Here is a 17,969-nt window from a genome sequence, read left to right on the forward strand (position 1 = left end):
AGGTACAGCAGAGCTCCACACCTTAATCTATGGTGTGTAGAAACTCCACCGTTGAAAATACATAAGAACAAGGTCTAGGCATGGCCGAATGGCCAGCCCCCAAATGATCTTAGAACTAAACGTCCAAAGATGATCCTAAGATCAAAAAATGATCCAAAGATGATCTAGAGATCTAAAGTGATCAAAAGATAAAAATACAATAGTAAAAGGTCCTATTTGTAGAGAACTAGTAGCCTAGGGTTTACAAAGATGAGTAAATGACATAAAAATCCACTTCCGGGCCCACTTGGTGTGTGCTTGGGCTGAGCATTGAAGCTTTCATGTGTAGAGACTTTTCTTGGAGTTAAACGCCAGCTTTTGTGCCAGTTTGGGAGTTAAACGCTTTCATGTGTCCCATTCTTGTGCCAGTTCCGGCGTTTAACGCCGGGCAGTTTTGAGCTGATTTGGAACGCCAGTTTGGGCCATCAAATCTCAAGCAAAGTATAAACTATTATACATTGCTGGAAAGCCCAAGATGTCTACTTTCCAACGCCGTTGAGAGCGCGCCAATTGGGCTTCTGTAGCTCTAGAAAATCCACCTCGAGTACAGGGAGGTCAGAATCCAACAGCATCTGCAGTCCTTTTCAGCCTCTGAATCAGATTTTTGCTCAGGTCCCTCAATTTCAGCCAGAAAATACCTGAAATCACAGAAAAAAACACAAACTCATAGTAAAGTCCAGGAAAGTGAATTTTAACTAAAAACTAATAAAAATATACCAAAAACTAACTAAAACATACTAAAAACATACTAAAAACAATGCCAAAAAGCGTATAAATTATCCGCTCATCAACACCTCAGGATCTGTAGACCCCATAGGATCATCTCAGGATGTGTGGACCCCACAGGATCCCCACCTACCTCAACTCACCTTCTCTTCTCTTCACACAATCCAATAACACTCTTTCCCAAAAACCCTTCAACAATCACCTCAATCTCTCTTCCCCATCACCTCTTCACTACTCACATCCATCCACTCTTCCCCATAAACCCCACCTACCTTCAAATTCAAATTCCTTTCCGACCCAAACCCACCCAATATGGCCGAACCTTAACCCCTTTCCCTCCACTATATAAATCCCTCCATTCTTCTTCCTTTTTACACAACACAACACTCTCTTCTCTTCCTTGGCCAAAACACTACCCTCTCTCCCTCTCCTCCATATCTTCCTCTTCTTCATTTATTCTTTCTTCTCTTGCTCGAGGGCGAGCAATATTCTAAGTTTGGTGTGGTAAAAGCATAGCTTTTTTGTTTTTCCATAACCATTGATGGCACCTAAGGCCGGAGAAACCTTTAGAAAAGGGAAAGGGAAGACAAAAGCCTCCACCTCCGAGTCATGGGAGATGGAGATATTCATCTCCAAAGCCCATCAAGACCACTTCTATAAAGTTGTGGCCAAGAAGAAGGTGATCCCTGAGGTCCCTTTCAAACTCAAGAAAAATGAGTACCCGGAGATCCGACATGAGATCCAAAGAAGAGGTTGGGAAGTTCTGACCAACCCCATTCAACAAGTCAGAATCTTAATGGTTCAAGAGTTCTATGCTATTGCATAGATCACTAGAAACCATGATCAAAGTGTGAACCTGAATCCAAAGAATTATCTTACAATGGTTCGGGGAAAATACTTAGATTTTAGTTCGAAAATGTGAGGTTAGCATTCAACTTGCCCATGATGCAAGAAGATGCACGCCCCTACACTAGAAGGGTCAACTTTGATCAAAGGTTGGACCAAGTCCTTATGGACATATGTGTGGAAGGAGCTCAATGGAAAAGAGACTCCAAAGGCAAGCCGGTTCAATTAAGAAGACTGGACATCAAGCCTGTGGCTAGAGGATGGTTGGAGTTCATCCAACGCTCCATCATTCCCACTAGCAATCGATCTGAAGTTACTATGGATCGGGCCATCATGATTCATAGCATCATGAATGGAGAGGAAGTAGAAGTTTATGAAGTCATCTCCCTTGAATTCTACAAAATAGCCGAAAAGTCCTCCACCATGGCAAGGCTAGCTTTTCCTCATCTTATTTGCCATCTATGTTACTCAGCTGGAATCATCATAGAAGGAGACATCCCCATTGAGGAGGATAAGCCCATCACTAAGAAGAGGATGAAGCAAACAAGAGAGCCCACTCATGGATCCCAAGAGACGCATGAGGAAGCTCATCACCAAGAAATCCTGGAGATGCCTCAAGGGATGCACTTTCCTCCCAATAATTATTGGGAATAACTCAACACTTCTCTAGAAGACTTGAGTTACAATATGGATCAATTAAGGGTGGAACATCAAGAGCACTCCATCATTCTCCATGAAATTAGAGAAGATCAAAGAGCAATGAGGGAGGAGCAACAAAGGCAAGGAAGAGACATAGAAGAGCTCAAGGACATCATTGGTTCTTCAAGAAGAAAGCGCTACCATCACTAAGGTGGACTCATTCCTTGTTCTTATTTCTCTGTTTTTCGATTTTTATGCTATATGTTTGTTTATGTTTTGTATCTTTACTTCATGATCATTAGTATGTAGTAACTATGTCTTAAGGCTATGAATAATTCCATGAATCCTTCACCTCTCTTAAATGAAAAAATTTTCCTAATTCAAAAGAACAAGAAGTACATGAGTTTCGAATTCATCCTTGAAATTAGTTTAATTATATTGATGTGGTGACAACACTTTTTGTTTTCTGAATGAATGCTTAAACATTGCATAATTTTGATCTTGTTGTTTATGAATGTTAAAATTGTTGGCTCTTGAAAGAATGATGAACAAAGATAAATGTTACTGATAATCTGAAAAATTATAAATTTGATTCTTGAAGCAAGAAAAAGTAGTGAATAGCAAAAGCCTACGAAAAAAAAGTGGCAAAAAAAATAGAAAGAAAAAGAAAAAGCAAGTAGAAAAAGTCAATAGCCCTTAAAACCAAAAGGCAAGGGTAAAAAGGATCCAAGGCTTTGAGCATCAATGGATAGGAGGGCCCAAGGAAATAAAATCCAGGCCTAAGTGGCTAAATCAAGTTGTCCCTAACCATGTGCTTGTGGCATGCACGTCCAAGTGAAAAGCTTGAGACTGAGTGGTTAAAGTCGTGATCCAAAGCAAAAGAGTGTGCTTAAGAGCTCTGGACACCTCTAACTGGGGACTTTAGCGAATCTGAGTCACAATCTGAAAAGGTTCACCCAGTCAAGTGTCTGTGGCATTTATGTATCTGGTGGTAATACTGGAAAACAAAATGCTTAGGGCCACGGCCAAGACTCATAAAAGTAGCTGTGTTCAAGAATCAACATACTTAACAAGGAGAATCAATAACACTATCTGAAATTCTAAGTTCCTATAGATGCCAATCATTCTAAACTTCAAAGGATAAAGTGAGATGCCAAAACTGTTCATAAGCAAAAAGCTACAAGTCCTGCTCATCTAGTTAGAACTAATATTCATTGATATTTTGAGCTTTATAGTATATTCTCTTCTTTTTATCCTATTTGATTTTCAGTTGCTTGGGGACAAGCAACAATTTAAGTTTGGTGTTGTGATGAGCGGATAATTTATACGTTTTTTGGCATTATTTATAGATAATTTTTAGTAGGATCTAGCTACTTTTAGGGATGTTTTCATTATTTTCTATGCTAAATTCACATTTCTGGACTTCACTATGAGTTTGTGTATTTTTCTGTGATTTCAGGTATTTTCTGGCTGAAATTGAGGGACCTGAGCAAAACTCTGATAAGAAGGCTGACAAAGGACTGCTGATGCTGTTGGATTCAGACCTCTCTGCACTCGAAATAGATTTTCTGGAGCTACAGAACTCCAAATGGCGCGTTCCTAACGGCGTTGGAGAGTAGACATTCAGAGCTTTCCAGCAATATATAATATTCCATACTTTATTCGAGATTAGATGACGCAAACTGGCGCTCAACGCCAGTTCCATGCTGCATTATGGAGTCAAACGCCAGAAACACGTCACGAACCAGAGTTGAACGCCAAAAACATGTTACAACTTGGCGTTCAACTCCAAAAGAAGCCTCTGCACGTGTAAAGCTCAAGCTCAGCCCAAGCACACACCAAGTGGGCTCCGGAAGTGGATTTCTGCATCAATTACTTACTTTTGTAAACCCTAGTAGCTAGTCTAGTATAAATAGGACATTTTATTATTGTATGAGACATCTTGGTTTTCGTCTTTTGTCTTTGACCACATCTTTAGTCTCTATTTTAATCTATTATTCATTTTAGAGACTATTGATCACGTTCATGGGGGCTGGCCATTCGGCCATGCCTGGACCATCACTTATGTATTTTCAACGGTGGAGTTTCTACACACCATAGATTAAGGGTGTGGAGCTCTGCTGTACCTCGAGTTTTAATGCAATTACTACTAATTTTTATTCAATTTATTTTATTCCTATTCTAAGATATTCGATGCACTTCACCGTGATGAATGTGATGATCCGTGACACTCATCATCATTCTCACCTATGAACGCGTGACTGCCAACCACTTCCGTTCTACCTTAGACCGAGCGCTTATCTCTTGGATTCCTTAATCAGAATCTTCGTGGTATAAGCTAGAATTGATGGCGGCATTCATGAGAATCCGGAAAGACTAAACCTTGTCTGTGGTATTCCGAGTAGGATTCAGGGATTGAATAACTGTGACGAGCTTCAAACTCGCGATTGTTGGGCGTGATGACAAACGCAAAAGAGTCAATGGATTCTATTCCGACATGATCGAGAACCGACAGATGATTAGCCGTGCTGTGACAGAGCATTTGGACCATTTTCACTGAGAGAATGGGATGTAGCCATTGACAACGGTGATGCCCTACATACAGCTTGCCATGGAAAGGAGTAAGAAGGATTGAAGGAAGGCAGTAGGAAAGTAGAGATCCAACAGGGACAAAGCAACTCCATACACTTATCTGAAATTCTCACCAATGATTTACATAAGTATTTCTATCTTTATTTTCTGTTTATTTATCATTATTATTCGAAAACTCCATAACCATTTATTATCCGCCTAACTGAGATTTACAAGATGACCATAGCTTGCTTCATACCAACAATCTCCGTGGGATCGACCCTTACTCATGTAAGGTTTATTACTTGGACAACCTAGTGCACTTGCTGGTTAGTTGTACGAAGTTGTGAAGAAAGTGGTGAGTTATAAACGCGCATACCAAGTTGAATGCCATTGTTAGAGATCACAATTTCGTGCACCATTGATCATTGCTCTACCCAAAATAGAAAAGAAAGAAAGTGCAGAAAAGTAAAGATGAAGATTAAAACAAACATTGAAACTTCCAAATTCATAAATGAAAATTACAAAGAAAAGAAATAGAAGGAAAAGTGTGTGAGGGGAGGGAGTCCAAAGACCCCTCTTTAATCCCCAATTCCAGAATTCCCGTCCCCCTTGAATGTAAAAATTAAGGCCTTTATATAGGCTCTCCTAAATTACAAAATGAAATTAAAAGCAAATTACAATTAAATGAAAATTCCTATTCTAGATGCTTCTTGTGGCCTTGATTGGTTGACACTTGTGGGCTTGCTTGCTTGAGATTTGAAGTGGACTTGAGAGAGAAGTGAATCAAGTTGAGGTCCAAGTGCTTAGCGTTAATGCTGCCGTTAGCCACACTAACGCTACAAGTGTGGCGTTAGTGCTAAAGTTATTGTAGCTAACGTTGCACTTGCTACCCAGTTGGTGTTTTTGGGGCTTAAAAGATGCCTCTTGTTTGTGCTTCAATTTCATGCCCACTATAGACTATTATATATCTTTGGAAAGCTCTAAATGTCAGCTTTCTAACGCAACTAGAATCACCTCAATTAGACCTCTGTAACTCAAGTTATGCTCATTTGAAGTGGACAAGGTCGTTGGCATAGTCGCTAGCGTTACTGGAAAAAGTGAGTCACAATAACGCTAGTAGATCAGGGCTTAATATTGCCAGGTTCTGGAGCTCAAACTTAATGTCCACCCCCATACTATTATATATTTTTGGAAAGCGCTGAATGTCTACTTTCTAACGCCTTTAGAAGCGCATCATTTGGAGCTCTGTAGCTCGAGTTACACTTCTTGGAAGGTGAAGAGGTCAGCTGGCCTTACTACAGGTTGATACCATGTTCATCTTTGCACTTTCGGGGCAGGTTTTCTCCCTCAAATTTAGTGTCCACCATGTAGTGACATATATTCTTGGAAAGCTCTGGAATCCTACTTTCCAATGCCACTGGAATCACCTCATTTGGAGCTTTGTGGCTCAAGTTATTTATGTTTGAAGAAGACATGATCAGGCTGCCAGGTGAGATTCTTGCCCAAGTTAATGTCCACGTTAGTGTAACTAACGTGGCCATTAACGTGGGTCTTCCTTTAAATCGCTAGCATTAGTGGCGTTCACCTTTTCCACTAACGTTGGCGTTTCCCTTTCCTTCCACGTTAGTTCCCACGTTAATGTAACTAACGTGGAAGCTAACGTAGGCCTTCTTTGCTTCGCAAACGTTAGTGGCATTCACTTTTTTCACTAACGTTCCATGCTCTCCTTCTTCAAAGTTAATGCCATTAACTTTCTCATTAACGTTGGGGCTTCTCTTTTTTTCCACGTTAATGGCCACGTTAGTGGCACTAACGTAGCCACTAACGTGGCTCTTCTCTGCTTCTTGTTACATGAAATCAATCAAACAAAGTGCATCAAAGTCTTGCTCTTAATCATGGAATCATGCATCATCCAATTTATCATTCATTTCATGCATAATTCTCATGAAATCATTAAAAATTCACAATGTTTGCTTGAATCATGGTGTGATTGCATTTTCAACCAAATACTTGCTAATTTCCTAAGAAAATGCATGAAACCATCCTAAAGCATACAAAAAATGGCTAGTAAAACTAGCCACGATGCCCTGGCATCACAACACCAAACTTAAAGCTTGCTTGTCCCCAAGCAAGAAAAGAACTATGCACAAAGAATTCTCTTAATTCGAATGTACTGAAGAATTGCTTATGATGCCTTAGTGGGTGAAGTGAATAAGTAACGGTGGGGTGAACTCTAATTTGTATGCTTATGCAAGGATTCCAGTGCTCATTAGTCCTCACATTTTGGAAGTCTTAGATTTTAGGACTTCCATTCAAATGATATTATGGAATCCTCTTTATAGATTGTCACCTTGAAGCAGCACTTATTTTCTAGCATTTTTCTTTCTTTGTGGAATTTGGCCTCGACTCTAGGTGTCATGTATCAAAGCGGCTTTTTAAGATAAGCTTTCAATCAATACTCCCAAACCAGTTGGTCTAAGGTATTAGGTGTTGAAGCACCCCTTAGGACTTACTTGCTCAAGCCTCTTTCTTTGATACAAATCCACCACAAACATTTAACTAGGACAATAACTCTTTGAGTTCTTGTTTCTTTCTTTTTCTTCCTGGTAATTGATGCTCAGAGCCTTGGGCTTGTTCTTTTTTTTTCTTTTTCTTTTGTTTTCTTTTGTTACTGCTTCTTGGATTAATAGATGTTTAAGAAATTCCATAATACTTCTCTAAACTTCGTTTCCTGTCTATGAGCTCCCATGTAAGTTTTCACAAACATGCAACCTCAATACACAATCATACAATCAGAACCTCCACTCCTCTTAATCTTTTGCTTGCCCCATGATTTATAAAACTCTTCAACATTTTCCTTTCAAAAGCATGATTTCTTTGTTGCATTCTTAAAGATATTGGGTGCAAGTAAAACTCAAGATGATAATCATGATATCATAGCAATATGTTACAAATGAAATATCAAATTATGCTTATTCACAAGGAGTAATCACACATGCATACAAAGAAAATATAAGACAATCATGCAATTTAAAGTGCTGGAAATAAGTAAGAGGAAAAAGGAACTTTACCACCTTGTAGTTCATCTTCATTGTTGTTGCCCTTTTCCTCCTATTCTTTCCCTTCCCACACCAAACTTAGAATGCTTGCTTATACTCAAGCAACAATTAAAACAGTGGTGATGGGGTTCATGATGGATCATGAATGTCTTAGAATGAGGTGTGAGTATGCATGTATTTCAGCAAGCAAGATTAAGGATACAATAAAGGCACAAGAGATACAAACAGAGACATTTTGATTGCATTAACAAGTGGTGTGCTTGGTACCTTGCATGAAAAATAAGTGGCAACACCAAACTTAGTGTGACACTCTCAATTTAGAATGTTGCAAGTACCCAGTGAAGATTGAAAATCAAATTGTTGCATGGTAACACCAAACTTATAATGCAATCATATGCCAAATTATTGAAAGTAAACTAAGCAAAGCAAGGAAATGTTACCTACGGTTGGGTTGCCTCCCAACAAGCACTCTTTTAATGTCATTAGCTTGACATGTTGTTCATGACTTTCTTCCTCTTCTTCCAGTTTGTTAAGAGGAATGACCTCAAGAGGAAAGAAGAGCCAGTTAATGCCCCTTGTTTTGAGTGCCTCTCCCCAACAAGCTTTCTTTTGTTGTTAGCTTGAGTAGACTTGCTTGTTGGGGTAGGGGAGGGATGACTTTTGGTTGACCTTTTCTTCTTCATGGATATTGTCCTTCTTTTCTTGGTCACCATCCTCTTTTTGGTGCTTTTGTTGATTGCCTTCACCACCTTAATTTCAGTACTTGGGTGTTGTATGATGGATGGAGCATCCTCTTCATCAAGAGCTTCTTGACTTAGTAGTTCAATGAACTCACCCTTTATGCAATTCTCTGTCTTATTGGAGTAGTGTGGACTCCCTTGATTGACTTCCTCACTTTCTTCTACATGATGTTGCATTGAGTCTTTTGGGAGTGAGTGTGCATGTTCCTTTGTCACCACTAGTAACCTCTGTGGGTATGGAGCCTTAGGCTTATATACTCTCATAACCTCCTCCTTTTTCATAGAAATCTCACTTGGTATGGGTGCCTCTTTTTCTTGTTCTTCTGATTCCTCCCTTAGGTTTGCCATGGTACCACTGAGAGAATTGTGGGTAGTGAATTGCTTTGATAGATATCCAACTTGTGCCTCAAGCTTATTAATGGCAACCCCCCGGTTCTGCAAAATAGATTTTACTTTCTCTTGGAAAGTCTTTGTGTCCTTAGATTCTTCCAAGAGCATTGCCAGAAGGTTCTCTATCCTTGATAGCTTATTCGAGGGGAGGGTGTGTAACCGTGTTGGAATTTGGAGGTTGAGGGTGGCTATTTTGTGAATGGAATTGGTTGTTTTGTGGTTGTATGTTCTGAGAGTGGTATGACTCTTGTGGGTAATGATATGGGTTTTGTGGACTGTGAGAGGAATTTTGTGTGTAATGAAATGAATTGTGTGAGTGGTGAGATGAATTATATGGATGTGGGAAGGAATTTTGTGTTGAGGCATATCCAAGTGGTGAAGGGTTTTGATGCGAGAAGCTAGGAGGTGAAGTTGAATAATTAACGGATGATGGCTCTTGATGAGTGGGGTGTGAATAAGTAAAATCTCTTTGGTTTTGATCTTCCCAGACATAGCTTGAGTAGTGATCAAAGTCATCAAAATATGGACCATTTTGTGACCCTGGGAAGCACCCCATTTCATGCTCTTGATATTCCCAACCACCATTATCATAACAGCATGAATTATTTTGTGGTGGTGACAAGTATCCCAAGTAACTTGACTGACCAAAAGATGATCTATACTCCATTTTTCTTCAAATTACTCTGTATCAAACAACAATCACCAAGATAAAAGAGATTTGGAATTCCCCTTATCACAGATGAGGAAATTCCCAGTGAGGCAATATCACAAACAGTTAGTTAGCAAAAGAAAATAAAGAAACAAAAGAAAACAAAGACAAAAGAAAAGTGTCTAATCTAGTAGATCAATCAACCGGTAGTTTGCTAATCACAATTAATTCCCGGCAATGGCGCCATAAACTTGATGCACGGAAACTTGTCTCTCAACAAATTTTCCTTCGGAAAGTATATCGAATTGTCATCAAGTAAAAACTCACAATAGAGTGAGTTCGAATCCACAGGGATTAACGGATTAAGCAATCAATAGTTAATTGATTATCCTAGTTAGACGAATCATATTGGAGTGATAAGTAACAAGGAAATGTAAATGGCATAAAAGTAAAGAAAGCAATAAAGTACAGAAAAGTAAAATGCCAAGAAAAGTAAATGTAAGAACTAAAAATAAAATGAACATTGGGATCAAGAGATATTGCAATCCTCCGGATCAAGTTCATTATCATTTCTTCCTCAATCAATGCATTCATTGATCTCCTTGGCAATCTTAAGTGATTGGATCCCAATTTCTTGGCAATCTAATCTCTCTAAGCTTGAACAATTTCCCAATTTCTTGAGTTAATTGCTCATGGGAAGAGATGAAGTTTGGTCACTGATTATACCACACACATTCATAGGTCAAAGTATTGGGAGGATTACATGTCACTATATCCGCCCAACCCCTAACCTAATCCAATGTGAGAGAGCATTTCTAGCATGATCTCCTCATCCTTTTTCCAATGCTCAGAGGAGATCCAATTATGGAGAGTTTCTTTTCCAAAACAACTAACCAATTGAATTAAGATCGAAAGCACTCTAGTAAAATCAAGAGAGAAGAAAGAAGAAAAAAAATAAAAACTACAATTGATCCATTAAATCACAATAGAACTCTCTAACCCAATGAAAAGAGTTAGCTGATCATTGCTCTACCCAAAATAGAAAAGAAAGAAAGTGCAGAAAAGTAAAGATGAAGATTAAAACTAACATTGAAACTTCCAAATTCATAAATGAAAAGTACAAAGAAAAGAAAGAGAAGGAAAAGTGTGTGAGGGGAGGGAGTCTGAAGACCCCTCTTTAATCCCCAATTCCAGAATTCCCGTCCCCCTTGAATGTAAAAACTAAGGCCCTTATATAGGCTCTCCTAAATTACAAAATGAAATTAAAAGCAAACTACAATTAAATGAAAATTCCTATTCTAGAGGCTTCTTGTGGCCTTGATTGGTTGACACTTGTGGGCTTGCTTGCTTGAGCTTTGAAGTGGACTTGAGAGAGAAGTGAATCAAGTTAAGGTCCAAGTGCTTAGCGTTAATGCTACCGTTAGCCACACTAACGCTACAAGTGTGGCGTTAGTGCTAAAGTTATTGTGGCTAACATTGCACTTGCTACCCAGTTGGTGTTTTTGGGGCTTAAAATATGCCTCTTGTTTGTACTCCAATTTCATGCCCACTATAGACTATTATATATCTTTGGAAATCTCTAAATGTCAGCTTTTTAACACAACTAAAATCACCTCAGTTGGACCTCTGTAACTTAAGTTATGCTCATTTGAAGTGGACAAGGTCGATGGCATAGTCGCTAGCGTTACTGGAAAAAGTGAGTCACAATAACGCTAGCGATCAGGGCTTAATATTACCAGTTTCTGGAGCTCAAACTTAATGTCCACCCCATACTATTATATATTGTTAGAAAGCCCTGGATATCTACTTTCCAACACTTTTAGAAGAGCATCATTTGGAGCTCTACAGCTCGAGTTACACTTCTTGGAAGATGAAGAGGTCAGCTGGCCTTACTACAGGTTGATACCATGTTCATCTTTGCACTTTCGGGGCAGGTTTTCTCCCTCAAATTCAGTGTCCATCATGTAGTGCCATATATGCTTGGAAAGTTCTAGAATCCTACTTTCCAATGCCACTGAAATTACCTCATTTAGAGATTTTTGGCTCAAGTTATTCTTGTTTGAAGAAGGCATGGTCTGGCTGCCAGGTGAGATTCTTGCCTATGTTAATGTCCACGTTAGTGTAACTAACGTGGCCTACACTAACGTGGCCATTAACGTGGGTCTTCCTTTGCATCGCTAGCGTTAGTGGCGTTCACCTTTTTCACTAACGTTGGCATTTCCTTTTCCTTCCACATTAGTTCCCACGTTAATGTAACTAATGTGGAAGCTAACGTAGGCCTTCTTTGCTTCGCAAACGTTAGTGGCGTTCACTTTTTCCACTAACGTTCTATGCTCTCCTTCTTCAAAGTTAATGCCATTAACTTTATCATTAACGTTGGAGCTTCTTTTTTTTCCACGTTAATGGCCACGTTAGTGGCACTAACGTAGCCACTAACGTGGCTCTTCTCTGCTTCTTGTTACCTGAAATCAATCAAACAAAGTGCATCAAAGTCTTGCTCTTAATCATGGGATCATGCATCATCCAATTTATCATTCATTTCAGGCATAATTCTCATGAAATCATTCAAAATTTACAATGTTTGCTTGAATCATGGTATGATTCCATTTTCAACCAAATATTTGCTTATTTCCTAAGAAAATGCATGAAACCATCCTAAAACATACAAAAATTGGCTAGTAAAACTAGCCAAGATGCCCTGGCATCATCCATCATTCACATATCCACTTCCATATCTTAGCTACTCTACCAATTCAATCAATTCAACATATGATCCATCCATTATTTTAATTAATTTTAACATTAATTTTCAACAAATCTTCAACAACTCATCATCATAACCAAACTCTCACCACAACACACATCAATAATATTTATTCATGGTAATTGACGTGCAAAAAATTACCGATAAGAGTTTATAATGGAAATTAGCGTTGCAAGTACAGTTCTTAACCGACAAAAATTTTACGTATCAATTTAAAAGGGGGTTTGTCATAAATTAAGAATAAAATACTGAGAGTAGAAATCTCAGGTCGTCTCCCAATGAGTTGCTAAGATAGTGCAATTTATTGATCAGGAGTTTCTCAAGAAATTTGGAGTTTGGAGAATGGGCAAATAAATAATTATAAATTAAAGCAATGGAAATTAAAAAGGGATTTTATGTGCCCCTTTATCATTCTGTACAAATAGAAATAATTAAGATAAAAAGCCTTGGCCAGGAGAAGATTAATTGGAAGTTCTATCCTTGTTGGATTTCTCAAGATTAATAGTAATAGGTTGTTGTTTCTACTTCGTTAACCCTCAACGAATGAAGGAAAGTCAAGTAGTTCAGCTAACTCCGATTCACAAGTCCTAATCCTCTCCCTTGGGAAGGATTAGTGATGAGCGGATAATTTGTACGCTTTTTGGCATTGTTTTTAGTATGTTTTTAGTATAATTTAGTTAGTTTTTAGTATATTTTTATTAGTTTTTAGTTAAAATTTACTTTTCTGGACTTTACTATGATTTTGTGTGTTTTTCTGTGATTTCAGATATTTTCTGGCTGAAATTGAGGGACCTGAGCAAAAATCTGATTCAGAGACTGAAAAGGACTGCAGATGCTGTTGGACTCTGACCTCCCTGCACTCGAAGTGGATTTTCTGGAGCTACAGAAGCTCAATTGGCGCGCTTTTAACGGCGTTGGAAAGTAGACATCCTGGGCTTTCCAGCAATATATAATAGTCCATACTTTGCCCAAGATTTGATGGCCCAAACCGGCGTTCAAAGTCACCTTCAGAATTCCTAGCGTTAAACGCCGGAACTGGCACCAAAGTGGGAGTTAAACGCCCAAACTGGCACAAAAGCTGGCGTTTAACTCCAAGAAAAGTCTCTACACGAAAATGCTTCAATGCTCAGCCCAAGCACACACCAAGTGGGCCCGGAAGTGGATTTTTATGTCATTTACTCATCTTTGTAATTCTTAAGCTACTAGTTCCCTATAAATAGGACCCTTTGCTATTGTATTTTTCATCTTTTGATCACTTCAGATCTCTAGATCATCTTCGGACATCTAGTTCTTAGATCATTGGGGGCTGGCCTCACGGCCATGCCTAGACCTTGTTCTTATGTACTAAGGCTCTGTGTGACTTAGGGTCAAGTATAAACCTCATGCCTCTCTCTGTAATGGAGAAGCTATGGATCTTTGAGGTACAAGCTGCAAGAATCTCACTAGAGATGGCAGACAATTCAAGAAAACAAGCTTATGGACTTGTAGAGGATGTTCTGGTAAAGGTTGAAGACCATTACATCCCTGCTGATTTCATAGTCCTAGAGACTGGGAAGTGCATAGATGAATCCATCGTCCTTGGCAGACCCTTCCTAGCCACAGCAAAGGCTGTGATTGATGTGGACAGAGGAGAATTGATCATTCAAGTGAATGAAGAATCCTTTGTGTTTAAGGCTCAAGGATATCCCTCTGTCACCATGGAGAGGAAGCATGAAGAGCTTCTCTCAAAACAGAGTCAAACAGAGCCCCCACAGTCAAACTCTAAGTTTGGTGTTGGGAGGCCACAACCAAATTCTAAGTTTGGTGTTGAACCCCCACATTCAAACTCTAAGTTTGGTGTTGGCAGGTTCCAACATTGCTCTGAGCATCTGTGAGGCTCCATGAGAGCCCTCTGTCAAGCTACTGACATTAAAGAAGCGCTTGTTGGGAGGCAACCCAATGTTATATTTAATCTATTTTTCTTTGTTATTTTATGTTTTCTGTAGGTTGATAATCATGAGAAGTCACAAAATCAATTGAAAAAGCAAAAACAGAATGAAAAACAGGAAGAAAAATAGCACACCCTGGAGGAAGATCCTGCTGGCGTTTAAACGCCAGTAAGGGTAGCAGTTGGGCGTTTAACGCCCAGTCTGGCACCATTCTGGGCGTTTAACGCCAGAAAGGGGCACCAGACTGGCGTTAAACGCCAGGAAAGGGCAAGAAGCTGGTGTTAAACGCCAGAAATGGGTACCAGCCCGGCGTTTAACGCCAGAATTGGCACAAAGTGCATTTTTGCACACCACTTGGTGCAGGGTTGAATTTTCCTTGACACCTCAGGATCTGTGGACCCCACAGGATCCCCACCTACCCCATCACCCTCTCTCTTCTTCACCCATTCACCAATCACCTCAACCACTCTTCCCCAAAAATCCCTCACCTATCAAATCCCATCTTTCTCTTCACCACTCACATCCATCCTTCATAAAACCCCACCTACCTCACCATTCAAAATTCAAACCACTTTCCCACCTAAACCCACCCATAATGGCCGAACCCTACCCCTCTCTTCACCCCTATATAAACCCATCTTCACTCCTTCATTTTCACACACCCTAAACACTACTTCTCCCCTTTTTGGCCGAACCACAAAGCCACCTCCATCTCCTCCATTTCTTCTTCTTCTACTCTCTTCTTTCTTCTTTTGCTCGAGGACGAGCAAACCTTTTAAGTTTGGTGTGGAAAAAGCATTGCTTTTTGTTTTTCCATAACCATTTATGGCATCCAAGGCCGGAGAAACCTCTAGAAAGAGGAAAGGGAAGGCAAAAGCTTCCACCTCCGAGTCATGGGAGATGGAGAGATTCATCTCAAGGGTGCATCAAGACCACTTAAATTGAAGTTGTGGCCATGAAGAAGGTGATCCCTGAGGTCCCTTTCAAACTCAAAAAGGGTCAACTTTGATCAAAGGTTGGACCAAGTCCTCATAGACATTTGTGAAGAGGGCGCTCAATGGAAGAGAGACTCAAGAGGGAAGCCAGTTCAACTGAGAAGGCATGACCTCAAGCCCATCACTAAGAAAAGGATGGAGCAAACAAGAGATCCCACTCATCATGAAATCCCTGAGATACCTCAAGGGATGCACTTTCCTCCACAAAACTATTGGGAGCAAATCAACACCTCCCTAGGAGAATTGAGTTCCAACATGGGACAACTAAGGGTGGAGCACCAAGAACATTCCATCCTCCTCCATGAAATTAGAGAAGATCAAAGAATCATGAGAGACGAGCAACAAAGGCAAGGAAGAGACATTGAGGAGCTCAAGCACTCCATAAGATCTTCAAGAGGAAGAACAAGCCGCCATCACTAAGGTGGACCCGTTCTTTAATCTCCTTGTTCTTTATTATTCTGTTTTTCGAAAATCATGCTTATGTTTATCCATGTTTGTGTCCTATGATCATTAGTGTCTTAGTGTCTATGCCTTAAAGTTATGAATGTCCTATGAATCCATCACCTTTCTTAAATAAAAAATGTTCTTAATTGAAAAAAGAGAAGAATTGCATGAATTTCAGATTTTATAACAGATTAATTATTTTGATGTGGTGGCAATACTTTTATTTTCTGAATGTATGCTTGAACAGTGCATATGTCTTTTGAATTTGTGGTTCATGAATGTTAAAATTGTTGGCTCTTGAAAGAATGATGAAAAAGGAGACATGTTACTGAGGATCTGAAAAATCATAAAAATGATTCTTGAAGCAAGAAAAAGCAGTGAATACAAAAAAAAAAGAGAAGAAGCGAAAAAAAAGAGAAAAAAAAAGAAGGAGAAAAACGAAAAGAGAAAAAGAAAGAAAGAAAGAAAGAAATAAAGTTGTGATCCAAGGCAAAAAGAGTGTGCTTAAGAACCCTGGACACCTCTAATTGGGGACTCGAGCAAAGCTGAGTCACAATCTGAAAAGGTTCACCCAATTATGTGTCTGTGGCATGTATGTATCCGGTGGTAATACTGGAAGACAGAGTGCTTTGGGCCACGGCCAAGACTCAATAAGTAGCTGTGTTCAAGAATCATCATACTTAACTAGGAGAATCAATAACACTATCTGGATTCTGAGTTCCTATAGAAGCCAATCATTCTGAATTTCAAAGGATAGAGTGAGATGCCAAAACTGTTCAGAGGCAAAAAGCTAAAAGCCCCGCTCATCTAATTAATACTGGTCTTCATAGATGTTTTTGGAATTCATTGCATATTCTCTTTTTTTTATCTTATTTGATTTTCAGTTGCTTGAAAACAAGCAACAATTTAAGTTTGGTGTTGTGATGAGCGGATAATTTGTACGCTTTTTGGCATTGTTTTTAGTATGTTTTTAGTATGATTTAGTTAGTTTTTAGTATATTTTTATTAGTTTTTAGTTAAAATTCACTTTTCTGGACTTTACTATGAGTTTGTGTGTTTTTCTGTGATTTCAGGTATTTTCTGGCTGAAATTGAGGGACCTGAGCAAAAATCTGATTCAGAGACTGAAAAGGACTGCAGATGCTGTTGGACTCTGACCTCCCTGCACTCAAAGTGGATTTTCTGGAGCTAAAGAAGCCCAATTGGCGCGCTCTCAACGGCGTTGGAAAGTAGACATCCTGGGCTTTCCAGCAATATATGATAGTTCATACTTTGCCAAAGATTTGATGGCCCAAACCGGCGTTCAAAGTCACCTTCAGAATTCCCAGCGTTAAACGCCGGAACTGGCACCAAAGTGGGAGTTAAACGCCCAAACTGGCACAAAAGCTGGCGTTTAACTCCAAGAAAAGTCTCTACACGAAAATGCTTCAATGCTCAGCCCAAGCACACACCAAGTGGGCCCGGAAGTGGATTTTTATGTCATTTACTCATCTTTGTAATTCTTAAGCTACTAGTTCCCTATAAATAGGACCCTTTGCTATTGTATTTTTCATCTTTTGATCACTTCAGATCTCTAGATCATCTTCGGACATCTAGTTCTTAGATCATTGGGGGCTGGCCTCACGGCCATGCCTAGACCTTGTTCTTATGTATTTTCAACGATGGAGTTTCTACACACCATAGATTAAGGTGTGGAGCTCTGCTATACCTCGAGTATTAATGCAATTACTATTATTCTTCTATTCAATTCAGCTTGTTCTTATTCCAAGATATTCATTCGCACTCAAGAACTTGATGAATGTGATGATTATGTGACACTCATCATCATTCTCACTTATGAACAAGTGACTGACAACCACTTCTGTTCTACAAGCAAACAAGGCTCTAATGTTTATCTCTTGGGTTCTTTAACCGGAATCTTCGTGGTATAAGCTAGAATTGTTGGCGGCATTCAAGAGAATCCGAAAGGTCTAAATCTTGTCTGTGGTATTCTGAGTAGGATTCAATGATTGAATGACTGTGACGAGCTTCAAACTCGCGATTGTGGGGCGTTTGTGACAGACGCAAAAGGATCACTGGATTCTATTCCGACATGATCGAGAATCGACAGCTGGATAGCCGTGTCGTGACAGGGTGCGTTGAACATTTCCACTGAGAGGATGGGAGGTAGCCACTGA

The sequence above is a fragment of the Arachis stenosperma genome, chromosome 1 (genome assembly GCF_014773155.1).
Source record: "Arachis stenosperma cultivar V10309 chromosome 1, arast.V10309.gnm1.PFL2, whole genome shotgun sequence".
In the NCBI taxonomy this organism is placed as follows: domain Eukaryota; kingdom Viridiplantae; phylum Streptophyta; class Magnoliopsida; order Fabales; family Fabaceae; genus Arachis; species Arachis stenosperma.